Here is a 27780-nt window from a genome sequence, read left to right on the forward strand (position 1 = left end):
TGTATAGTTATATAAGAAATGTTGAAAGGACTTAGGAAGGCTATCCACCCTATTTCCTTTTCGCGCTTGAGATGTGGTCTGGTGGGATATCGGGTACCCGTCCGAAGGTCTTTTAAATATTAGTGATATATCATGTGTACATATATAGTCATAAAGGTTCTTCCAGTTCATTCAATACCCTTGGGTAGCAAGGGTATACATCCACGTTCATACGTACGAGTTACATTACTAGTAAGCTACCATAGGGGTAGTTCAGGAAGATACTAGAACTATTACTAGAACACGATATCATACAAAGAGTCAGTTCATTCATGAGTCAATACTTGCTAGATGGAGAGAGAACACACATTTCAGCTAGCACACACAGAACATTACAATACATTACTATACATGCTAGATGGAGAGAGAACACACATTTCAGCTAGCACACGTAGAACATTACAGTACATTACTATACATGCCAGACAGAGAGAGAACACACATTACAACTAGCACACACAGAACATTACAGTACATTACTATACATTTACATGAGTACGTTTACATGATTACATTTACATGAGTACGTTTACATGATTACATTCACACGAGTACATTTACATAGATACGTTTACATAAGACCCAGTTATAAGCATGCCTATATATATATGTATAGTTATATAAGTAATGTTTAAAGGACTTAGGAAGGATATCCACCCTATTTTCGATTTACGACGACTGACAACAGACTACAATTGAACACATCAAATTAGTCCTGGCTTAGCTAAGCGCTTAGGTGTCATCACTAAATCATCGAGGGGCCCACAGATATCGCTTTCATCCTACCTTGGATAAAAGGAACTGATAAACTTTGATTCAATGCTTGCTTGCACTCACTCACCGAATCACACACAACAATATGTTTTATGACACCAAGTTACTGGTGCGTTTACATGTTATCAATGTGTAACCGACTCGCAAGATACAACTCGCACATCTCGTTTTCAAGAATATAAGATGTTATCGTCTCACCAATCACCCGTGATAAAATCCATGAAGTGATCAAGTGAGCGTGGGTTTAATCCAATGCTCAAACTCATATTCATAAGCACTCATGAACTTTGCAGCAAACATTTGCTCATGTCTAATACACTTTAGACAATCCACACAACAATTCACGACAGTCTTCATTCATACCTACTTCCAACATATGAACGACTGTGGTCCGTTCGAATAATTTGATTGTTCTGAACCAATTTAATTATTCAGGAAGTCAAAACATGCAAAGTGAAACACAAAAATAATACTAATCCCATATGGCCCCAAACTCTGGGTATAAATAAATTTTTTATTTAATCACCATATTGATTACTCATTATTTGTCGTTTCGGGAAGTCAACTTCTTACTTGAATTATTACTACACTTGTCCCATGCTCTCAGCACGCACACAATGTTTACCTACGGTCCTTACTTTGTGAAATAGATCAAATGAACGCATTTCCAATCATACTCATTTCACAACTCCTAATCCTTATCATAAGTATAAGAATATCAAATTCTTGTTACTTATGCTAGATTCTAACATTTTATGCAATGATTCTTTCGTAAAGTCATAGCTCAAAATCATCAAAACTTGGCTAATCTCTATTATAAACAATTCTATAGATATGATGTATCTCACTCAAAGTACATTCCTTTGAACATCCTTCTTACATAAAAGTTTCTAATCTAGATATAGATTCTTAATATCCAACTCCCAATATGGAAATATTTCCATATTTTCCATATGACAACTCATTCTTTAATAGAATCTTATCTATTCATAATATCGACCCATCCAATACCATACTTTCAACTACTCACAAGCGACCAATCCTCAGCGAGCTTTGGATCGTCCTTTGATAGTCGTTTAATTATCTTAGTCAAAACTGATTCTTGTCCTTTTTCCCTCTTAATGTGCTAGACATTTGGAAAATTTTAGAATGTTCAAATATTATAGCATTTGCAACCGATCCTATACCCGAAGCGTATGGGACACGATGCATAATGTCTTACATAAAGATTTGATACTTTATCAATCTTTTGCCATAATATTTTATGTGTCACGTTCTCACAATTCGAACTATGCCATAATCATAATCGAAATTTGAGAACACACTATGTATCCTTGACTAAATTTATTAACATTCCACAACCTAAGCCTTTAGATTTGAAATGAAGCATAATATTCTCTCCCTTAATTATAGCAAAACAACTATTCAACCCTTATGACTTTGCAAACGATAACTCTTGTTTTCTATAATTAATATTGCTAACTTGCAATACTTGTTTTAATAATCATACAAGCACAAGATTTATGCTCTCACTATCATGATGATTATTATTATCAAATAAGCATAACACTTATGCTCCGACTAGCTTTGACATGATAATCCTTTATCAAAGCTTCTTAAACTTATACAGCTTTGCCTTAGATAGCTCATATGTGTGTCTAAACAATTCAGACTAATTGCCAAATCTCACAATTCGAATTATGGAAAGGGATACCGTAACCATAATCGAATTCGAGAATACAATTTCACAATCACTATCTTCTAAAAATCTCTCTTAGTGAAAGCATTTCCTCACAGTCGTCTTCATGAAGGAGGAAATCTTATGACACTTAGATTTTAATAGTGTATGTGTTCCTATCCATGCGAATTGTCAAAACCAAAGTTGCGACAAATCCAAATTCATATGGACCGAACCTTCTCAATCTTGATCTCTTGCCTTATGGTAACACGGCTGCCCACCATGTCTTCCAAGTAGTTAAGCAGCTCACCCTTTCTTATCAATGTACTTTTCATTGATCAAGGTGCTTGACTTTTATGCGTTCAAATGAGAACTCATAGAACTTACATGCATAATTAACTCAATCGGACCGACACAGAAACAAGATAGTGTCAACACGATAGGTTGTAAACCTCAAGTCGTGTGCTAGTGATCATCGATAAGGTTTATTATTGATTAGTTCTTGAAACTTTTCAAGACCATTAAGACTCCCACTAACTCCTTGACATATAAGATTCTCTTGTCAATCAACATTTCTTTGACAAACAAATATTCAAGAGTTAGTGTAGCTTTTATCAAGACTAAACATTTCACAAAATTGGTCCTAGTTGGTCTTTGTCTTACCTAAGACATCACAACTTTCCAATTTCAAATGTGCATTAATAAGAAAACCCTTTTTCAAATTCCACATTTGATGAATGTTATAAACCTTCTTAAGACTTGTCACTCATTGTCACAATCTTAACTCTAAGACTTGGTTTTTTGGAACGAAGTATGATTGACTTCTTGATTTAACCATTTCTTCAATTCTTGATTCCTCTTCTCAGACATACAATTGCACTAAGACTCACTTAGAGGATCAATTGAGATATGGTTCTTAATCATTAAGACCTAACATAAAACATAATAAAGGTAGTCTCCCTTTTTCTTAGAATAGAGAAACTTTTATCTTTCTGCTTACTTGATTCTTCTTATTCGTTCTGCTATTGATTTAAACTTTTTCAAATCAACTCGGAATTACACTTAATCTTATAAGTATAATCATATCCACTAAACCTTTAGTAAATCATGACGAATATCTTTGTCACTCTTGTGGTGGACTTGATCAACACACAACCTTGTATACTTGATCTCCTAGTCCTTCACTTGACACTTTGTCAATGAATTAGTCTAATTTCCAAATATGAAACTTCTCATTCATCATGCAACACTTGTTGTATGATTCCAAGTTTCTATCCAATTGAAACGTGGGCAATGAGAAACTTTCCCTATTTGGTAAATTCTTGACCTTTCCACCAATAACATAATTAAGAATCAAATCCATTGTTGCTAATAATAGAAACTTTCAAACATCAATTTTTCATACACGCCATTGCAAGGATAAATAAATAATATAAAAATCAAAATTTATTTTATTGCGGAAAAATTTGTCCTTACAATGCGATTTAACTGAAAAACTATGTTGTTACATATTCCTAAGCAATCTATTCTAACTCCAAGTAGTAGCTTAAGATTCTAATCTTCAAGTAATGCGATCGTAATCCATTTCTTCACCATTAGATTCCGCTCACTTCTTCCCTTAAGCTTCCTCTCTTTTCTTCGATCCTACAAGACATCGAAATGTAATCTTATCACATCATGTATTAAGAATCTAGAATATATCACTACTAGAAAAACAGCCTTTTACGATGCGCAAATAATGACACACACCGATAGAGGACGCCCATTTGCACATGCCCTAAAAAGTAATGTCAATTTTCCAAAATTTGAAGGATAGAGGATACGCATTTGTGCGTGCCCTAGAATTAGTGCCAAACAAAACAAAATTAAAAACAAGGAAGATGCTTATTTTAAGTGTGTGTCATCTGAAAATGTCGCTTTATATTTTTTTAACTAAACGCACGTTGTTAAAGGGGGATCTCTAAAATTCTAAAATTTTGAATACCCCGCTTCTGCACTCTCTCCTCTGGATCGCAAAAAGCCATTCTCTACCTCCCCTCTCTCTAACCCTAGACACAACCACTAAGCTTCGTCGGAGCTATCTTCTTCTCCCCCGCCGCCACCAACAAACCACAACCTTATTCATTACCCTAAAAACCAGACTAATTTTTCACCTCTCATAATCTCTCTCATAACACTTAGGTTTTTGGCAATGAAAATCGACCCCCTACTCCTTTGACGTGTTCTAATTTCTTACTGTATCTAGGTTAAAATCAACCATTGTAGCAGAGCATCTTCTCGTGTAGTGTTTAGAGGGAAAGGAAATCCCCAAAAATTTGAAACCACGCATCTTCTCCTTCCCTTCGTATCCTTCTTTGCCCTAATCTTGCTTCTTGACGCCATCATCTTCTTTCTCCCCACATCGATTGTTAGCTTTATACTTCCCATTCCCAATTCGTAATACCCCATTTCTATTTAGATGAAAATATTTACCCTTCAGTCTAGACGTCTACTTTTCCTCCTTAGACAATGATTACAACAATGTTGGATGAAGCTGCTCGTCACCTGTACATATCCCTTTGCTGCCACCTCCTCATGTCACCGACTTTCCCTATTGGCTACATATTTTGTCTAGTTGAATTGAAGGCTAAAGGTCTTGATTTATTTATTCATCTCGTGCTTCAATTTAACACTTTATGCTTGGATTCTAATTGACTCTTTTTTTTTTCTTTTAGGTTTTTGATGCGCGACTCTATTCTTTTATATCTAAGACTTCTTGATTCACATACATCTCGAAACAAGACGGTTTTGCCAAACGATGTTGATCTGCTTAATCCCCCAGCTGAGTTGGCGAAGAGGAAGCATAAGCTCAAACGACTTGTTCATCTCCAAACTCTTTCTTCATGGATTTCAAGTGCCAGGGTTGTTTCAACATAACAACCGTATTCAGCCACTCTCAAACGGTGGTGGTGTGTGGAAACTGTCAGACGGTGTTGTGCCAGCCGATTGGTGGTCGTGCAAGACTTACAGAAGGATGTTCTTTTAGAAGGAAGGGAGATTGATCCTATTGCTTACTTTTATGGCTGGTTAATCAGAAGCTGCTTCGGTGCTATTACTTAAAACGTTACAAGCTGAGTCTTGTATTCTGGTTTTTCTTGTTGAACCCCAACTATCATCTTTTAAAATTAGGGATTGTGTTTGAATCATTTCATCAGACCCTCTACTCACTATTTAGCTGCTATCACGTATAGATTTTTAAAAGTTTCTATGAATTTTTTGTTGATGACTGGTGGTATCGGATCCAAGAATGGATTTTTAAACTTCCATGTTCATATGTATGTTTTCATAAAGCATATTCTGCTATGTTTATCAGTTGGTTTCTTTTGCCTATCATGTCAGTTAATGTTAAGGACTGACTGTAATAGAAAGGTACAGGAATGATGTATTTGATCTATAAGTGCAAACATTTGTTCAAAGAGAACACATACATATCAAAGAAAGAATTGGTTTTCGTGAGATTATCTTAGTATTTGTCAAGGTTTTCATAGCAAGCTGAATGTTTATAGTATTGCATTTGTATTGATAATTGGGTTCTGATTTTGCAGGTTCTGATGCAGGGGTATTTTAGTCAAGTGCATAGTTGGCAGAGATTCAATTTGTATGGACGGTACTTGGATATTTTATCATCAGAAGATGGTTATATAAAATTTTTAGTAAAGGGCATTTTGGTCAAACTCGGAAACTAACATACAAAAGCCTACTCTCTGGTTGTTGTTGTTCTATTGGGTCAGCTATCTGGTGGTTTTCCTTTTTCAACATTTCAGGCCAGGTATCTTCAAGATGCTCGTCTTGCTGTGTCCGAGGTCTCGTCTGCTCATCTTGTTGTTTTCGAGGTCTCGTCGGCATCTTCCAAACTCCAGAAGTCTCTCTAGCTCTCTCGTATGTATTCACACTCTTCAAAAATTTAAATGCATATATGTTAAAGTGACAGCCACATGATTTAGTATTTCGTATTTACTTTTGAACTTTGTTATCTCAATGGTTAAAAGATATAGAAAGACTTTTAATTCATTTGACTTTTTGTATCTCTACAAATGGAAGCAAAATTCATTTAATAATCTTAATATATGTTTTATTTATTTATTTATTATTTTCTTAGTTATCGATAATAATAGTATTTATTAACTTTTAATTAGTTTTTAGGCTAATTATTATAGATGATAACATAGTTAGTCATATATATAACTAAAATCTAAAGGAACGAGTGAATGGGTAAATGTTGCAATAAAAATATGTAAAGGTGCACCAAATTTGAAGTTAATATAAATAGAAAATTTCATATTTAATCTGACATGATTGATAGGTACGGTCTGAGTCAGCCTTGACTTTGCGTGCATTGGCGGAGATTGATCCGACATGTGTTGGTGGTTTGGTCAATTATGGGATCACTACATTGAAGGCACTAAGTGAAAATGTGTCATTTAGGAAGATATTACATCAAAGATCTAGTTTTTTTTATTATTATTATTTTTTTTCTAAAAGAGACAAAGTCTTAGGCAAGCTTTATTAAAAAAGAATAAAAGAATACAAAGAGCAACTTACAATAAAACAACAGACCACAAACTAAAAACTACACCAACCTATCCATAACCATTCTCTAAAGTATTTTCTATTACAACCAACAACCCATAATCTAACCCAAATAAAGCCGACCCAATCAAAGGAATACTCTAGAATCAAAAAATGCCAACTCCAAATCCTCAACAGGTTAGAAAAAACCCAGTTGTCTCAATGTTTGCTATTTGAACACATCTTTCCCCCCTTCTTCCTTTTAGCAATTTTATCAACCTCTGCTCATGTCCCATCTGGATTTTTAGACTTATTTCCAAAACTACCCTTTAAAGGTTCTTCATGAGTAGAAACCTCAGTGACCTGCAGTCAAGAAACATTAGAGCAACTTAAACAAAAGTTATATGGGCATTTATGTCTTTTATACAACCGAGAAATTGGTAAGGAAAAAGACTGACATGATAAGATGGAGAAGAGGGTGATGCTTTTTTGAATCCCATCACAAGTTTTCCTTCAGGCTCTAACCTACTAAATGTTACTGAACCAAAAAAAATGAATAGCTAAGAAGATGACCACAAGTATTAATAAAAAGAAAAAGAAAAGATGAAGATGAAGATGAGGGCATTTATGTCTTTTACCTGTATTACCAGCTTGCAACTGCATGGACTGTATACAAGGAGTGACTCCTTCTAGATCATACATTCTACTGTTATTATTAGGCCAGAATCTAAAGTGTAACACCCAATCAAACTTTAAATCTTGAACTACAAGGGGGTAACCTTCAGGCTGAGAAATTGGCGGAAGATACGCATGTATCACAAAAATATATATAAATAATAAATGAAAATAATGAATGGTTCTATTATTTTTATAACAATTTTATTCATCTCACTACCAAAAATTAATACTGTATATTTTTTAATCAAATATCCCAAAGCTAAACTTTTTTTTTTTTTTTAACATTACAACATGATTAACTATAAAAACAAAAACTTCCAAAAGTGCCCCTCCATGTTTAAAACCTACGGATATCTTTCGGGGGTTTGAAGTTGACCGTGTGAGTTTCTGGAGTGGCATTTTCGTCTTCTTTCCACATTTTAATTGTTTTGTCTGCTTTAGTCAATTAAAAGTTCAATTTTTTCTCAGATTGCAGGTGATGATGTTGCTATAAATAATTTAAGCGTAGATGTTGAGGCCATAGCTTTTCCTTGGAATTTGATTCTATATAATAGAGAAAGAGATTTAGAAACTGTTAACATGTTTAATGGCAAAGTTGTAAATATGCAATATGCAGGAAGATTCTTTTTGTAAAAGAGCTGCAAGGAAGTTGCTTTTGGAGTTCAAATCTGATAGTTTCTCAAAGTATGAGGTTAAATGCAATAAATAGCAATCTTTTTTCATTGATTTGTTCATTATAGGCTTCTACTTCTATATATTTTATCAGAAAACATTACTTTGAAAAATCAACAAATTATACAAGTTTTAGGGCAACTGTATCTGATGGAACTATTATTATATTGTTAGGTGATGAACAAACTCGCTACATTGTAAATGTTGTGAGGGAAGAGAATGAGGAGGCTGTGAGGTTGCCACCTAGCATCTCAATTGAAATCTCATCAGGTATACATGCTTTTTTTACTGATAAAAGCAATATGTAACTCAGAATAACAACATATTTAGATATTGTACTGAAAGTAGAAAGTATAATTCATTTGTTCCAGGAGATTAAAGAATTCGTGTAGTCAGATTCCAGGCATTTAAGGCAAGAATATCATAAAATTACTGAGTGCATTTATGACAAGAATATCATAAAATTTCTCTTCTTTCCAGGGTTATATCATAAAAACCTGATTAATTAAAATTTTAATATTATTGGATAAATTAATATTTTTGTGGTGGCTAATTTATGGTTGACATTCTTGCGGTTCTTCCATTGCCACAGGTGAATATATATATATATATATATATATATATATATATATATATATTATCTTTCTGAGTGTGAATGGTCTGAATTGAAAATTTTGTTTTGTTTTATATCTCAGATTGTGATTTGGTTGGTTATCTTGAAGATGCATGGGTCAAGATCTTTGAATACAAAAAACATGTTGAAGTTTTTTGTTGTGTTCCAGTATATCCCCGGTGACCACAAGCCACCACCGGAGGACCACCGTTGAACACCCCCAAAATCCAGTGGCCACTGCCCACAGAACAGGTAAGGATGCTTTGATTTGGTTTTGTTACTGATGTGTTGTTTTTCGGTGACCACCGGCCACCACCGGAAGACCACCGTTGAAGCCAACCCGGAGAAATCCCGCTACCACTGCAAATCTGCAATCCACTTCAGGTGCAATCCACTACTCCCTCTTAAAATTTTTGAAACTTAGACATGACTACATATGATCAAAATAGTTATCTAATTTTATTAATACTAACTATTTAGGAGGTTGTATTTATTTGAATACACTTTGTCAACTTTTGACTTGTTTTGCCTGTTGACCCTGTTTTTTTAACTAATTTTGTTATATGATGATGGAGATATTAAAGTGCTATGTTTGGATAAGGAAAGGTGGAAACTTGTAAAGAGTGGGCACAAACTTGCAGAGGTATGATTCCATGTGTTTATGCTTAGGTTTTGTTTCGTTGGATGAAATGGAATGAACCATTCCATTCCATTCCTTCCCTAATTCCATTCTACCATACAATACAATGATATATTACATTTTCATTAATTTTTCTCTTTATAATATTTATTTATCGAAGTTTGTTGTGAGTATTGCCTTCTCTTTCATTCCTGCTTCGTTAGTTGTTCCTATTATGAAGGTAGGCCACTCTCTGGTTGTATTTTTCACATAATTGACAAGGAGCTGTTGTATCTATTCAGACTAGGCTTAGAGCAATGGTTGCAAGAGATGTGTTCAAAATAAAAAGAAACAAGGCTACAACTATAGTTCAGGTACTATGGATGAATTATGTTTGTAAAGTATTTAAGAAAATGATTAGAAACAAGGGTCAATTTGTACAGATTAGTTAGCTACTTGCAGGTTGATCTTGAATAAGCAAAGGGGCAATGGATTGTATTTTTTGTATATAATTCGTTTGTAAATTTTTGTTACAACTTCTATTGATTTGTTTTATCTTTCCATGGAACGATTATTTGTATGACATTAAATTTATGTAATGGATTCTATTTTTTGTATATGATATTTTATTTTCTATTATGAAACACTAAATACAAATTTAATTTGAAAATAAGTAAATCTATTAGTAATATTTTTTTTAAACATTTAAAATTATGATACGCAAAAATGTGTGTCATCTTCATTTATGACATGGCCTTTCTTGACAGAGGTTTTCTTGATATGCGTTGCGTGTCATTAACACGCGCGTCGTAAGGTTACGACACGCGAATGCGTGTCGTCTTCCTTTATGACAGGGCCTTCCTTGATACGCATTGCGTGTCGTAAACGAGCGTCGTAATTGCGCGTCGTAAATGAGCGTCGTAAATACGCGTCGTCTATAGACGACGCACAAAAACGCGTCGTCTCTCTTTATGACAGGGCCTTCCTTGACGCGCATTTGCGTGTCGTCTGAGCCTTTTACGACGCGCAATGAGCGTCGTAAAAGGCTGTTTTTCTAGTAGTGTAGGAACTTAAAAGAGTTAGTTAATGGATTTTACCTAAAGCAGAGCCATACATTTTGACTCTCCCATCTCTTAGAGCTCTTAGGTAAATAGGGCAGCTTCGTCTCCAATGCCCCTTCTCTTGGCAATAAAAGCAAATTGACTCTTTTGGAACAGCACACAGAACTACTTCTGACTTTGCCTTTCTGTTGTGATCAAACTTTTCGATCATGACATGCCTTTCGTTGCCATTGCCTATATCCATAGAGGTTTGGAAGGCCGATCCACCAATCAACTTTGCTTTTCCAGTGCGCCAAATCATTGTTGACTCAGCAGCAATAAGCATATAGGTGAGATCAATGAGGGTTACGTCATGGTTCATCATATAGTACTCTCTTACGAACTTACTATATGAGTCAAGAAGTGACTGAAGAACCCAGTCAACAACCAGCTCCTGACAAACAACAGATCCCAACATTCTTAATCTATCAATGTGTGACTTCATCTCTAGGATGTGTTCATACACTGACTTTCCTTCTTCATGTTTACTTGCCAAAAGGGCTTGAGTGAGTTTGAACTTTTCAATCTTTTGAACTTGTAGGTTAGGGAGAATAATAGGATGAGGTGGAGGAAGTGAAGCATGATCTCGTGTTCCTCGATCGAATCGTGGAACATCAATTTCATGTGAAAAACTTGTTCCACGGGATTTGGGAAGACCATAGTTGTCATACTTTGACATCTACAAAATGGGAGAAAAATTAAATTCAAAATAGTTGATTGATTGAGTCCTTAATAAATCACCCAAATGAGATATTAAGGCTAGGATCCAACACAATACTCTACAAACTAGAAAAGGGATGCCGTAATCTAGTTGCAGAATATTTGAAGGTAAGTGAATGACGATTCACTAATTTCCACCATGAAAAACGAAAAAGAAATTTAAGTTTTAAATCTATTTTAAATTCCTAGATCTTTTGAGATTCATTGAACTTTTCAATGGCATGTTTAAATCTCGATATGCCCCTCTAGTTTGTGACTGGGATACCGAGGATCACAAAGCGGGTGTGAATAACCATGCAAACTTACATGGTGCCCCCACATGTTACAGTCATCTATTCGATGTGCCGGTTAACCACACACACTCCACCGAACTATGACAAACATTGAGTCACCCTTTGCTACCTTTGATTAGAACCATTTAGTGTGCCGGTTAACCACACACGCTCCACTAACGTCTTCGCAAGGGCACAAAGTGTAATTTCATGGAATTGCATCAATTCACTTTTGCCTAACGTAACTAAGATTGGGAATTGTAAAAGCATTTAGTTACTTTTGTACTTCATTATACTTATAATGGAAGGTTTCTGTCCTATCCTACCCGTTCGGCTAACGACCCTCCATTAGTCAAGAGTGCGGTGGGTAAGAGTGGATACCCATTCAATCGCCATTTTATAGGCAATTTCCTTAAACACCCCTTATAGACCAGCTTCGTGAATGAGGCCTACTAACGGTAAGACTGACTGTTTACTCATACATATATAATACTAGACTTTTAATGTTATATATAGTATAGGGTGTATTTTACACTTTTAAAATACTAGGTGTTCTAATTTAATAAATTATACTTTTAATTTAATTAAATGTAAATAAAAAATTTTATGGGTTTATTAAATCTCTTTTAATTATACACCTTAATTAATTAATAAAACCATAAGGGTGTGATTTGAACTTTTTTTTCAAAACAATACTAGGGTTTTAGAATTTAACATTTCTAAATTAAACTTTTAATCAACTTTTAAATTCCAAAACTTGAGGGCAAGTTTTGAAACATTTCAAAACATTAGGGTTTAACTTAATTAAATTTCAAAACCAAAACTTTTAAGTTCTAATTTAAACTATAAAACCTAAAGGGATTAATTTGAATCTTTTCCAAATTTTGTCAAGAATATTCTAGATCACATAATTCAAATAAGGCAATTAACAATTAATTGGTGGTTATCTAATTAGATCTAGTTCAAATTCTTGCAAGATAATGATCAAATAATTTATATAATTTAACATTTATCAAATAAGGTAACAATTATCTAATTAGATGACCAAAATCTTTTATTTTGACAAAGATAATCATAAGGAATCAATAAAATTCGAATTTTATTAATTTTAAACAATTATGGAAATTATCATAAGTCAAAATAGGTAAAAATCCCGAAAATCTGCCTGTCTGACAGCTAAACTCGCCGAGTCCCCTTATGGACTCGCCGAGTTCACCCTACTCGACGAGTCCACATTGGAACTCGACGAGTTTGTCAGGCAAATGGCCAAAAACTCAATCTTGCAACATGAATGAATATACTAGGCATCAATACAATAGAAACCAATCAAGTCTCTGATACCACTGATGGGTTTTAGCCATTAGAACATCCTATGTGCTCATTCAAACCCTAATGCTTGGATCTAGGTTTCTCTATTGTACATGCAATTCATCCAAGACTTTGAACCCTAGTTATAGCATACAACTAATCATATTAACATGAGAAAGGGTTTTTAGATCTTACCTTGATTTTTATGTAGCAATAAGAATCTCAAATCCTCCTTGTAATGACTTTAGAAAGCTTAGAGTCACAAGTGTCACTCCTCTAATGGTTCACAAACACCAAGAGCAAGAGGCTGAAGAATAAGGAGAGAGGAGACACCCAAAAACGGATGGAAAACCTAATCAATTAGTTCACCACGTTTTTGAGTCTCAAGGGTCCTTTAAATAGTGAGGCTATTAGGGTTATCAGACAAGGAAACCCTAATTTGACTGCTTAGGCCCTAAGCAACCCATGGACTCCTTCCTTAAAGGCCTAGGACGAATTCTAATTTGTTTCCCCATAGAATTCGTACACCCCTCTAATATGGAGTCCATTAGCTCAATATTCAACTATCATACAATTGACAGTTCTAGTCCCTTAAGTTTAATTAATGTCTTTTAGCCACAAAATTAATTCCTAATTAATTATTGACTAATATTAATTAAACAATATGATTTCTCCTTTAATATATTATTCTCATAATATATTAATAAATCATAATTAATCCTTTCTCTCCATAATTCATCCTATCAAGTTGCTTTGGTGAAGGCAACCCAAAAGGACCACGCACCATCGGGTCAAGTACATACCAAAATAGTTATGGACTTAGACACTAATCCAACATTTACATCCTTAGACAATCCCCGTATGGCGACAATTAACTGATGGGTCCACAACTGGAATAGATAATAGTCGCTCGATGCTCCACTTGCCGTCTAACAAAACCAAGTCTTATAATAATCCAACAATTTAGGGCATCATACTCGAATACTACAATACACCATCATAGAATCTCACGATAGTTTGCCACGATCACCGATCATCAACTTACACAACTCGAAACCTTCGAAGTACTCCAACTCATAATTGAAGTACGGAGGAATCATCAATGACTGGGAATGCATTGACGACAATCCAAAACCCCATCCTCTACTGATCAAAACCCATGCGAAACTACACATACCGACTTTGAAATTGACCAAATGCTGTCCCACTTGGAGTATAGATAACAATCTATACGTTGAACTAGCAAATCTCTCCACAATCGAAACTTGACCTCAACGACCCCACCTCCTCGAAACTCGAACATTAGCGAACTCGAAAGAAATACTGACCGTAATAATATCCCTGACCAACGGCTACCTGTCGTGAAGGCACTCATTCTTTTCTGAGCACACATAACATGCATCCTCTCGCTCTTTACCTTGCCTTGACTACTACTGGACCCAAGTCTCATATATCTGGACCGTAGATCCCCATAACCCAATCTTCTGAACCGCAACTTAACAGATTGACGATCCTCACAATAGAATACCCAGTTCTCCCCCACTTAGGGTTCGAACCATCACCAATTAGCATACCAAAAAGACGAAACTACAGACTGGCTCACCAGATATAGTATACCCGACTATTGGAATGTACCAGGCAACACTCGATGACCTTCCAGGTAAAGACCAAGCAACTCCAAGTATTCCGAATCTCAGATGGAAACCTTGGAAACTTCCCAATGTGACTACCTCGAATCACCCAAAATCTCATTTGGCTGCACAGACAAATATTTCGACAGTCCTAAAATCGCACTGACCCTTTCTTTGGAAATAATGGACTATCACACACTTCATTCTCTGAATCCTCAATCAGCAACCCATCGCAAGAATCGACTTAGAAACAGGAGACCTCACTTTCACTGTCGATTCACAGCATAGACAACGAAGGTTGTCATCCCGAGGTACTCCCCCGGGTTACCTGGAACTGTTGCTAGAATACGCCTTGTCATGATTATTTGAGACGCATCCTTGTCCTCGCCTGTCATAGTCCCCACTGATGACTCCCTCCCGGTATAAGAAATATCTCAAGGCACTCATACCACCAAAATCCATTTACCGCAACTATCTGGTACCCCACGGTGTGTTCCTCTAATTTCTGAAATCAAAATCTCACTTAGCCTTCCTTCCAAAACGGAAAGCGGGAATAATATAATCCTCGTCATAGAAATTTCCATCATAGTCCATCGTCCGATCACTCAACTCCGACTACAATCTTCCACAACACATCATCTCCACTTCCTTTTTGAGTCTTGCGACTCCAACTGGCACCTTACCGGTCAAATCCCTCGAGACTTAAACTTAATTTTTCTCGCAAGGTATACTCCATTTAAGCTCGACCGACATGGCCCTTTGGGCCCACAATTTACCATATCCACTCTCTGTCCGAACAACCACAACGGGATAACCGGTAAAGATGGAAACAAACTCTGCTACGAATCATAGTACCTGAACGGTAACATCCTAAAATTTAAAACAAAAAATTTCATTTTTAATTTAATGATTATAAAACCATTTATCTAAAAACATCCATAGTATCAACATATATCAAAACCAATGTATCAATAGTCAAAACGTTTCATGATAAAACAACATCAGAGTACAACTCCTAAAGATCTCACACTGCGGAAATCATAGTGTGATACGCTGTGATCAGGCCGGATCCTTTCCATTCTGAAGAATAAGTACCTGAAACCAAAACCGAAAACTGTAAGCACAAAGCTTAGTGAGTTCCCCCATCATGCCACATACCATACAATAACATACTGCCAAGCATATCTGGGTGTTGGCCTACCCCTTCGGTCTCTTTCAACCGGTAACTGCCTAGCATATCAGGGTGCTACCCTCTCCTTCGGTCTCTTTCAACCAGTAAACGTCTAGCATATCTGGGTGTTGGTCTACTCCTTCGGTCTCTTTCAACCGGTCACGGGGACTATTTCAACCCTACCACTACCATATAGCATCCTAGCCTATAAATGCATAATCACATACTGCCTAGCATATCTGGGTGCTGGCCTACCACTTCGGTCTTTCGACCGGCTACAGGAACTATTTCACCGTTACCACTACCATTATCATCTATCATCATAGCATACTAGCACATAAAGCATAACAGATAGTGCCATACCAGACAATTATCACAAATACAATCATCTACCTATAAACATATACTAGTGGGCCGACATTAGTGCCTTCGACCCACTTCTACCGGGAAGGTAACTCACCTCGAATGTTGAAGCCCACTGTGAAAATCCTTAGTTGCTGCCCTGACAACTCCCTGAGCTATCAATACCCAAAATATCACCCAATTAGAAATTGGGTCTCAAACCATGATCCTTGATCCTTACTTGGGGTGAAATGACCGTTTCACCCCCGACCCATCAATGGCCTATTTTTCCAAATTAGGCCCAAACCCTTACATAGGACTACCCTTTAGAACCCATTCCGTACATCATAACCCTCCAAGGGTCAACCTTGGTCAAAGTCAAGTTAAGGTCAAAGTCAACATCTAAGTCACAGTCAAAGTCAACGCTTCTAGTTGACTCAACTCGTCGAGTTGCCCTACAACTCAACGAGTTCCCATAAACCATAGAATCGTGATATTACGAATCAACTTGTCGATTTCTCCCTTAACTCATCGAGTTCTTTCCTTTTTAACAGAATCAGGACATACCCACATCAACTAGCCGAGTTCCTTTGTGAAATCATCGAGTTCTTAAGTCTGTTAACCGTTCTTAATGCATTAAGCCATTTCTCTCAAATCCAATAGCTTCAAACCTCAGGTCCTTTCCATTATGATGTCTAGAAGGGTAATGTTTCCAACTTTACCCTCAAGAACCATTTACTAAGCTTAAAACTCAAACCCTAGTTTCTTTAAAGGTGGTCTTGATCCATTAAGCCCTTAAACTCCAACTACAACCCACCAACATACAGATCTGATGTCCCAAGGTGGAAAAATCACGTAAAGTTTCCATATTTACGTTCATGCATACTAGAAACACCATCAAATGTCCATTTTTGGCTTCACAAAGGACATATTTCATGAATGGGACATGGAGGCCATTAAAGTTTGCAACTTTAAGCCTCAATAGGTCATATAGGGGTCAGATCTATTCCATTAACCTTGGAAATCTCTTCTCTGCGGACCATTTGATCAAAGCCCCAAGACTCAAGCTAAAACTTCAACAAAAGAGATCTAGTAAGCTATATGTCAAGGTGACAACTTTATACCTCAAAGATGCAGCTCTTGATGAAGGGTTTCTGGATCTAGATTCACTCCTCCAAGCTAGGTGCTTCCCTCTTCAAGTCTCCTTAAAGAATCACCAAAAAATACTCTTTATGAACTCACAACACTCAAAAATGGCCTTAGGATCTCGAGGTTAGGGTTTTGGACGATGGAGGCTGGAAATGAGGCCATACCCTAGAGCTTATGTTGTTCAAATAGGGTGCAAAACCCCGAATAAGGTTCCCTCAAACCGCGACCAACTCGTCGAGTTGATCTTCGAAAATGCGCATGACTCATAATTTCTACACGTTGAGTTAACAACTCGACGAGTTGATCTTTAAAATTGAGGTTTTGTTTTCCATAATTAGCCTTCCAGATTCAGGGTGTTACATGAACCATGTTATTTCCCCTCAACCTGCTACTTAGAACCTCTAGAATTCTCCTTGTTTCAAGTATGGGTCATCTGCTTTCAGTAGTACGGGCCCAATACTACCTTCCACATCTACCCACACTTTCCACAAGGATCGTCCCAAATTTCCTATGTAGCTACTCAACCTTCCTGATCGACCAATCCCATTCCACATGCTCTCTCCCCAGCGAATACTCACCTCTAAACATCACACTCATTGAACTGAAATTAATCCCTAGGCTCACCTAGGTTCCCACACTTCTCTACCACCAGCTACTGAAGAACCCCTCGCAATGTCAATTAGCTATTCTAGCTAACTCGCATCACTCATGAGTTCCACAAAGCACAAAGAAAGCAGCGTTCAAGCATCGATCAACCTCCACCAGCACATAAAACCACTCTGGCATACAACTCCAGTTGCTCTATCCACAGCATAAAAGGCATCGCCGAACTGAGGCAATCCTACCTCTTAACTCCTCGGAGATCTCTAATCATACATATACAACACTACCAACTCACATAACAAGCATAAAGGCATCTCTCCTATGCAGGAACACTAGCATGAAATTCTGAGCAGATCCCTAGTCCTAAACTAGCGTGCAGTTCTATCACCTCATAATAACAACACATAATCAAGTAAGGGTATTTTAGGAAATCACCGCTCAGGCTCTGGCTGATTCTACACACTGCTTTGGATCTGCTTTCAAAACTCTTTAATCTCTTTGGAAAATCATGTGATGAAAAATCATTCTATTTTGAAAAGTTATCAAGTCCTAAGTTTGAGTCCAGACATACCCGAGGGTGTGCCCGAATCCCTCAAACCAAGGCTCTGATACCAAATTGTAATGCCTCAAAACTCAAGACAAAATTTTCATTTTTAAGGTTTCACAAAACATAATTTAACAATTCTCATGCCAATTTGAAATTTTTCTCCAAACACAAAACATAATAAGTTGTTATCAAAATATCCTAGAATCCATATAAACTCAATCATCAAGTTGTTGTGTGTACAATCATGTCGACGCCTTCCTGTGATCTGACATGTACCTAAAACACATTTTACACAAACACTGTAAGCACAAAGCTTAGTGAGTTCCCCAAAATACCACATACACAAAAAATAAGCCTCTCATGGCTATATCTCGGTATGGACCCTCCGGTCACGTGTCTCAGTGAAGACCCTCCGATCTTATGGCTTGGTATGGACCCTATGGTCATAGCTCAACATATATATATATATATATATATATATATATATATATATATATATATATATATATATATATATATATATATATAGAATAATATAACAACATAAATCACAAAGACAGAATGCATAATAACACATAAAGCAGATAAGACCCTCCGGTCAGTAATATAAATAAGACCCTCCAATCAGTAATATAAATCAGACCCTTCGGTCAACAACATAAATAAGGCCCTCCAGCCAAAAATATAAATCAGACCCTTTGGTCAACAACATAAATAAGACTCTCCGGTCAATAACACAAATAAGACACTCCGGTCACTCATGCGTTACTACACAGGTAAATATAGTCAGAAGACTTACCTTAACCGCTACACGAGAAATCCTACACTGCTGCTGCCGCTGCGAACTGGCTCTTGAACTGGGCCAAAACAACCCAAAACCATAATAAGAAACTACGCAAGGCTACACCCCAATATTACGCCCCAAAAATGGCCCCGCCTAAATAGGCTCATAATGACCCAAACCCAATTAGCATTCCATGGCCGAACCATGTGATCCACAAAATGCCCACTAATGGCCCATTTTACAAATTGGCCCCAACCCCTATATGGGCCTTATCCTAAGCCCAAGGCTTCTCTTAGCCCAAAAATAATCTTAGATGGCATAGAGGCTCAAACATAAATCCAAACAAAACAACCCAACGATGTGAGGCCCAAAAATCAACAAGTCCACAACGAGACTACACGGGGCGTACCTCCCTTGGCACGCTCAGCGTACACGCGACTCCTAATCGGGGAAACTAGACCAGTACGCAGGGCGTACGGATCAGGTCCAAAAACTCTATTTTCGACTTAACCACTTCAGCCCAAAGCATCCAAACCCTCTGGTACACCCTGCATACTAGGTGGCCTCGGTGATCCTGCAAAGCGCATAAGTATGCTACGCGTACACAAGTGTATGCCATTCGTACTCAATTGCCACCCATTCTCAATATGGAATAAACTTGCCAAAACTTCAAACTATCATAACTTCTTCGTTATAAGTCCATTTCCCACGAACCTTATATCCACGGAAAGGCAAAGAGAAGCCCTACACTTTTAGAAACTCATCACTGCCTTAAAACTCCATGAACAAAAACCCAAAATTCAGGAAAGATCGAGCCAACGCCTTCACCGATACTCTTGGGCTCTAAAGCACAACCCGAACCCTTTCATCACACAACCTACCTTATCTATATCCAAAAAAAGCCTAAACATTTCTCCTTGAAAACCTCAAAACCTTCATACTTGGATTACGACCCACGATCCTTGAATCGCAAAACAATCCGAAACAGGATGTTACAAAAATCCTCATACATAAGCTTCCAACAGAAGAACCAGCCGACTTGCGACTCAAAGCATCAACGAACACATTCGCTTTCCCCGAGTGGTACATAATCTCGCAGTAATAATCCTTGACCACATCAAGCCACCTACGTTGTCTCATGTTTAGATTCGGTTGATCCACGAGATATCTCAAACTCTTGTGATTCGTGAAGATGGTACACCAGAATCCATACAGATACTGTCGCCAAATCATAAGGGCAAACATCACCGCTCCCAACTCCAAATCATGTGTCGGATACCGAACCGTATATGGCTTCAACATCCTAAAAGCATAAGTAGTCACCCTCTCTCTCTGCATTAGTACTGCCCCCAAACCTATGATGGATTCATCGCAATATACAACACAGTCATCAATGCCCTCTGGAAGAGTCAACATTGGGGCCTCACATAACTTCTGGCTTAGTGTCTCGAATGTAGCCTACTGCTCAGGCCCCCAACGAAAATGCACACCCTTCCTCATCAGACGAGCGAGGGGTACAACAACCTTGGAGAAATCCTAAATAAATCTCTGATAATACCCTGCTTAGCCTAGAAAACTCTTAATCTCCAAGGGAGACTTCGAGACCTCCCACTGCATAACAGCCTCAATCTTGGTCGGTTCGACCAAAATCTTGTTCTGGTTAAGAGGTGTCCCATGAAATAGATCTCTTGTGACCAAAACTCACACTTCGAGAACTTGTCATACATTCATTCCCACCTCAAAACCCCCAAAAGCCCTCGAAGGTGATGCTCATGCTGCCCCTGGTCTTGGAATAGACCAGGACATCATTGATGAAAACCATAACTAATCAATCGAGCATCGACTTGCACACTCGATTCATCAAATACATAAATGCCACCGGCGCATTGGTGAGCCCAAACGGCATCACCACGAATTCGTAATGACTAATGACCATAAAAAATCTGAAACGTTGTCTTCCCCACATCCTCCTTTCTAACCCTCGTTTGGTGATACCTTGACCTTAAATCAATCTTGGAGAACCAAGATGCAACCTGCAACTAATCGAATAAGTCATCAATCCACGGAAGTGGGTAATGGTTCTTTACAGTTAACTTGTTCAACTCCCGTTAATCAATATACATGCAGTGAGACATATCCTTCTTCTTCACAAACAAGATTGGTCCCCCCAAGGCAAAATGTTCGGTCTGATAAACTGTTTGCCCAATAGCTCCAGAAGCTGAGAGGACAACTCCTACATCTCTGGTGGTGGTAATTGGTACGACACCTTAGAAATCGGAGCCGCACCAGGGACAATTTCGATCCTGAAATCAACCTGCTTATCAGGAGGCACACTGGGTAATTCCTCCGGAAACACATGTGGGAACTCCCTGACTACATGTACATCCAAAACCGAAAGATCCCTCTCCAACCGAGTGTCAACCACATACACGAGGTAACCCATACACCTACGTTTTAAATACTTTTCAGCCTTGATAGCAGAACAAAACGCTGATCCAAACCTGGTACCGTCTCTATAAATAATCATTTCTCCCCTACTTGGGGTTCGAACTACCACCCGTTTCCCCTTATAATCAATAATCACACCAAACCTGCTCAACCAGTCCATCCCTACTATCACACACACACACACATTCCCCATGGGGATAGAGATCCGATCAATCGGGTAAGACACCCTAGAAATATCCATAACACAACCCATATAAACACTCGATGCAGAAACATTGTGCTCGGTGGCGATGGAAACTCACAACAGACACTCAAACTCTCCAAGAGTGTAACATCCCGAAAATTAAGGTAAAATTTTTCATTTTTCAAAACGAAACCACAAACCATAAATGTTCACAAACTTAGTTTCCAAAAGTCAAAATCACAAATTAGAGTATCCCAAAACCAAATCTCATAAAATCTAAAGGATGTGCACAGTCAAGCCTTCGCCTTGCCCTGATCATCTGAAGTACCTAAAACATAAAACTAAAATTGTAAGCCAAAGCTTAGTGAGTTCCCCCAAAATACCACCACACAAACATATAACAACATGCGTACTGGGTCCACAGCCGTTGAGCTGGATTACCCCTGAGCCCACAATATGAGTCTGGCTTGTCTTTATGGCCCACAATCCATGTCTTGATTGCTCCCGAGCCTACAACATAAGTCTTGCTTGCCTTACCGGCCCTCATCTTATGTTTGGCTTGCTCCCAAGCCCACACCATAAGTCTGGCTTGCCTTTCTAGCCCTAAGCTTATGTTTGGCTTGCTCTCGAGTTTCCTGGCTTCCGCACAAAGAAATATTACCTCAACCCGACCGCACTATGTCGACATATATATAATAGATAACATATATCCAGTAAACAAATAATCCTATAATCAGTCAACAAACAAATAGATAGATCTACAAATCACTACCGCATAACAACATCCTATATACCTGGATGCAGATCTAACATATCAGTACAACATAACAACATCCTCTATACCAGGATACACAACCCAGTGGGCCAACATTGGTGCCTTCGACCCACAAGTAAAGTGAGAAAAACTCACCTCACAGTATGAAAAGATAGTTGGACCAAACGTTGCTCTAATTACTGCCTCTACTGATCTCCAACACAAAAATCTAGGCCTTAAACTCAAATTACCACTCAAAATTCCCAAAAAGCCCTTAGATCACATTTGGTCAAAATACTGATTAACGGTCAAAGCAAAAAAATCAAAAAAGCAATGGAAGGTCAAGCTGGTTGAGTATGCCCTACGTACTCAGCTACTACGTCGGGCGTAGTCGCATCTCATCCAAAACCATGGGACTCTAACCCAGTATGCGCAACGTACCCATTGGTACGCCCAACATACTCCGTCTGAATCCAAAACTTCATATTAAGAACTTATTCCTTAAAGACCTCTCATCCAAACTCAGATCCAGACCTATAACATCATTCTAAGTCATAAAGTTTCTACGTTTATGACTTTCCATGGCTAGACAAGGCCCAAAAGTTAAAACCCTAACTTAACAATCCATTAAGACATTATGACTCTTGCATGGAAGGGATATAAGGACCAAGATTTCATTTTTATGGTTCTTAATAGCTCCATAATGGATAAAGTTTCCAAATTGATACATTAGGATGGTCCAAACAACCAAGTTCTAGTCTTTAAGTTTCAAAGGGAACGAAAATGCATCTTTCTCAACTTAATCCATTAAGTCCAAGTCTCCAACCTTCAGATCTAAATCAATATGATGTATTGATGGAGAAAGTTTCCAACTTTATCCATAACAAGGTCACAAACTGTAACATCCCTCTCTGGAATGTATCATAATATTGTCCGCTTTGGGCTCCCGACATGAAAACTTCCCAGGGTGTCACACATCCCCTAGCCTCCATTGGTGTGATTCTTGATCTTTTGGTGATATTTCATGCATTTCGGTGTTCTTTGAATAAGAAGGAACTTCTTGGAGAAGTGTGGATTGTTTGAAGCTTGTCGATTTAGGATTTGTGCATATTGATCTACCTTCTGGAGGTATAAAGCTTCAAACTTTATGATTCTTAAGTATAGATCTAGATTTAGGTTGTGTTTTTCCATATTTTGGTCCCAAGGTTGTTGATCTTGTGAGTAAGAGCTACTCCAGTAATTTTGAGCCTCATATTTGGTCGTGGTTGAGTTATTAAGTCATGAAAATGTCATCTTGAGGGTTTTTATGGATGCATGCATGAGTTGGTGTGATTAATATGGTTAAAAACTAGGATTTGATCTCATTAAGTCATGCAAAGGAGTAAAGTTGCAAACTTTATGTCTTAAGACATCCTTTAAGGTCAGATAAGTATTTGGATGCTTTGGTCTCAATCATTAAGAGCTTATTTTGGACATTTAGACCTCTGCTGAGTACGTTGTGCCTACATAGGAGAGTAAGCTCAATGTAATGCGGATTGCATGCCATAGTGACTTGTATATTATGCTTCGGCAATCGGTAAGCTAGGCGTATGTTTCGAGTACGCAGGGCGTACTCCCTAGGAATCCATTTTGGGGCTTTTGGGCTTTAGGGCTTTTGGGTATGTTGGGGCATGATGAGTTGGACCAGTTATAGGAAGGGTAAGATGGTCTTTTACCCTTTAGTAATATGGATATTAGTTTGGGCCTTTGATTTTAGGTTATCATGTTAATTATTAATTAAGCTTGTATTTGTTGTTAGTTGGGGCGAGGTTATCTGGTTCAACGGTCCAGGCAGTTATCTGTTATCAACTATTGAGGTGAGTCTCCTCACTGTACTCATAGGTCAAAGGCACCAACGACGGCCCATTAGAATATGATATGCTAGTTGTCTTTGTGACTCTTGCATGGTATGTTGGGCTAGGCCAATGGATCAGGAAGGGCTGGACCAATTGTATGTTATGTAGGGTGTTAACTATCTTTGGACTTTTGTATATGTATGACCGGGCTAGGCCCATTGATTTGGTAGGGTTAGGCCTATCATGATGGGTTGGGCCCAATATGCGGGTTAGGCCCAATATGAGGGCTTGGCGCAATAGTATGTATGGTATGTGGTATTTTGGGGAACTCACTAAGATTTGTGCTTACAGTTTTATGGTTATTGTTTTAGGTACTTCTGGTTCGAAAAGGAAGGGCACAACTTGATCGCAGCGCATCCACCAATGTTTCCGCAATGTGATGATTTTGGGATGGTACTCTGATGACTGTTTTATTATGAAAAACTTTTGAATGTTTGAATAAAAGATAATTAGTTTTTTTATTGAGTTAAAAATGAAATTTTTACCTTATAAAATTTGGGACGTTAGAAGTTGGTATCAGAGCCTTGGTTTGAAGGCTTCAGGCACACTTTCGGGTGTGTTTGAACTCAAAGTGAGGGATTGATAATATTTTGAAAAAAAAATGAATTCATAAAATATTTTTGTAAAGGGAATACATTTCTAACAATATTCTATAAAGACGAAGGGGGTGTGATGCGTGCAATTAGCCGAGCTCAAGTAAGTGATTACCAGAATAATCATACATGTTAGTATGTTCTATGATATGAATGTCTGCATGCTCGGATAAGGCTAGGGATACTTTCAAGAATTGCATGATAGATTGGCCAGATATGTTATGCCTTGTAGCCTAGGAAGCATTGGATGCTAGATTGGGAATATGTAATGATACCCTAGAATGATTGATTTAGCCTTATTTCCTATTCCTTGTCTGGTTGTGGTCCTAAGGTAGAGTCTTTTATTTGACAGTCTATTTGATCCTGTATTGTTTATAATTTGCATGCATGAGGCAACCGACAGTGAGAGTGGAAGTTCCTAGCATGAAATGTAGTAAGTGAGTGGTGAGTATCCCTTGTCTGATCTATGGCTTGGAGTGTTACTGCACGAATGCCGCTTGCTTTGTGCTTTGTGGAACTCTTAGGCGATGTGAGTTAACTATTGAGTGAATATGTTAAGTCACATGTGGCAAAGGTTGAATAATCTCAGAGTGATGGGTTTGACCATATTGTACAGCTCTTGTCTGAGTCCAACCATTATAGGGATGGGTCTTTTACTCAAAGGATTATATAAGCTTTGTTTCATGTGACTGTATTCATGAGGTGGGTAGCTGACATTATGGGGAGTTCTTCAGCAGCTGATAGCAGGGTGAGGTTGGAAACCAAGCAAAGCCTAGGAAGTGCTTCAATAGGTTTTGTTGCGATGTTTCGTGAGTACTTAGAGTACTAGTTTGAGAAGGTGACCTAGAGGATTCAATATCATTTTTGAGGAAAGTATGGATGAGTTCGGAAGGTAGTATTGGGCCCGTAATACTAAAAGCACAGGATCCATACTCGAATTGAGGATAGTCTTGGAGAATCTAGGAAGCTTGTAGGATGAGGATTCTGAAGGGTTTTGAGCATTCTAACACTCCTATGGTGTACATGCAACCCTAGAAACCTTGGATCTATGTTTTCTCTATTATACATGCAAAATTTCATTTTTCCAAGGTTTCATTCTAACTAGCATATCATGGGGTATATGTAATATAAAACCTAGTAGAATGACATACCTTTCTTGTAGCTTTGATTCCTTAAGACCTTGTGAGCCTAGCACCCCAAATGTGATGCCTCAAATGCTTCACACAACACCACCAACAACTTGGAATAACTTCAGAGAAGATTCTTATGCAACAAAATCGGCTAGCCTCACTTGTATCACTTAAATGCCGATTTTACAAGGATGATGCTTCTTTATATAGTGTGTACATTAGGGTTACACCATGTAACTCATCCCTTTCCATATTCCTCATGATCCATGGGTTTAAACCTCGATGGAGTATCCATGGGTAACCACATGTGTTTAGCCCATCATGAAGAACGATGGATCATAAGCCCACTATATAAGAATGAATGATTTACCAAATCAATCCCTATTTATTTAGTTAATCTCTTTTGATCACAAAATTAATTCCAAACTAATTCTTGATCAATACTAATTAAATAATTCATATTAATATATTAGAACTTATAATATATTAATAAACCATAAATATCCTCTTCTCACAAAAGTCTATCCAAATTGTTTTGATGTCATGCAACCAAAATGGACCATGCCAAATCGGGTCAAGTACATACCAAATATAGTTATGGACTTAGACACCTTATCCAACAGTCTCCCACTTGGATAATTTTAATAACTATAGCTGCAAGTATGATTTCAAGATCCGACCAACAATTGAAGCTCTTTCAAAGTCTCGTGGAACTAAGTTGTGCGATTTTAGAGTAGTGATCATATAATTCTCTGTTCTCAAGATATCAGCCGGACAAATACATGGAACTACGTCATACTTATTGTCCAACAGTTTGTCTCCCGATTTCCGATTTGTTTGACATAGAACTTAATCGAGCACATCAACTTAGTTCTGACCGGGCCCGACACATAAGTCAAAATAAAATAATCGAGGGGCCCAAGATATCGCTTTTAATCCTCCTTGAAATAAAATGAGCATATAAACTTCGACTCATATGCTTGTACTAACTAATCATCAAATTGTACACAACAACACGTTTTGTAACATTAAGTTACTGATGCGTTTTCGTACTATCAATGTACAACCAACTCATAGTCAACAACTCATATCTCTTGTTTTGAATACTTATATGATATTATTGTCTCAATATCACTCGAGATAAATTCCATGAAGTGATACCAAGTGAGTATGGGTTGAATCCAATACTCAGAACTTATGAACACTCATGAATGTTGCAGAAACAATTGCTATGTCTAATACAATTCAGACAAATCTACAAACCCAATTTATGATAGTCTTATTTCAATACCTACTTCCACAGTATGATCGACTGTGGATAGTTTCAATAATATAATTATTCTGGAAGTCAAAACATGTAAAATGAAACAATAGTAAATGATTGACATAAGACAGTACCATACTAGTAAATAAAAAACACCTTTTGTTTAAGCATCAAATGTCAATTACATTTCAACTATTACAAGTTTCAAAAGCTATCTAATCATTAAAACTAATATCGTCCTTCAGCCCGATGCGCCTCGCATAC

At 37.5% G+C, this 27780-nt stretch overlaps 1 pseudogene; it reads left to right on the forward strand.

Annotated features, from left to right (window-relative positions):
• Window positions 1–5011: 5011 nt before the first annotated feature.
• On the forward strand, window positions 5012–5536 carry LOC145060264 (small ribosomal subunit protein eS27y pseudogene; annotated as a pseudogene).
• The last annotated feature ends 22244 nt before the right edge of the window (window positions 5537–27780 follow it).

The sequence above is a fragment of the Lactuca serriola genome, chromosome 6 (genome assembly GCF_051521515.1).
Source record: "Lactuca serriola cultivar US96UC23 chromosome 6, Lser_US96UC23_V15, whole genome shotgun sequence".
NCBI classification, from domain to species: Eukaryota; Viridiplantae; Streptophyta; class Magnoliopsida; order Asterales; family Asteraceae; genus Lactuca; species Lactuca serriola.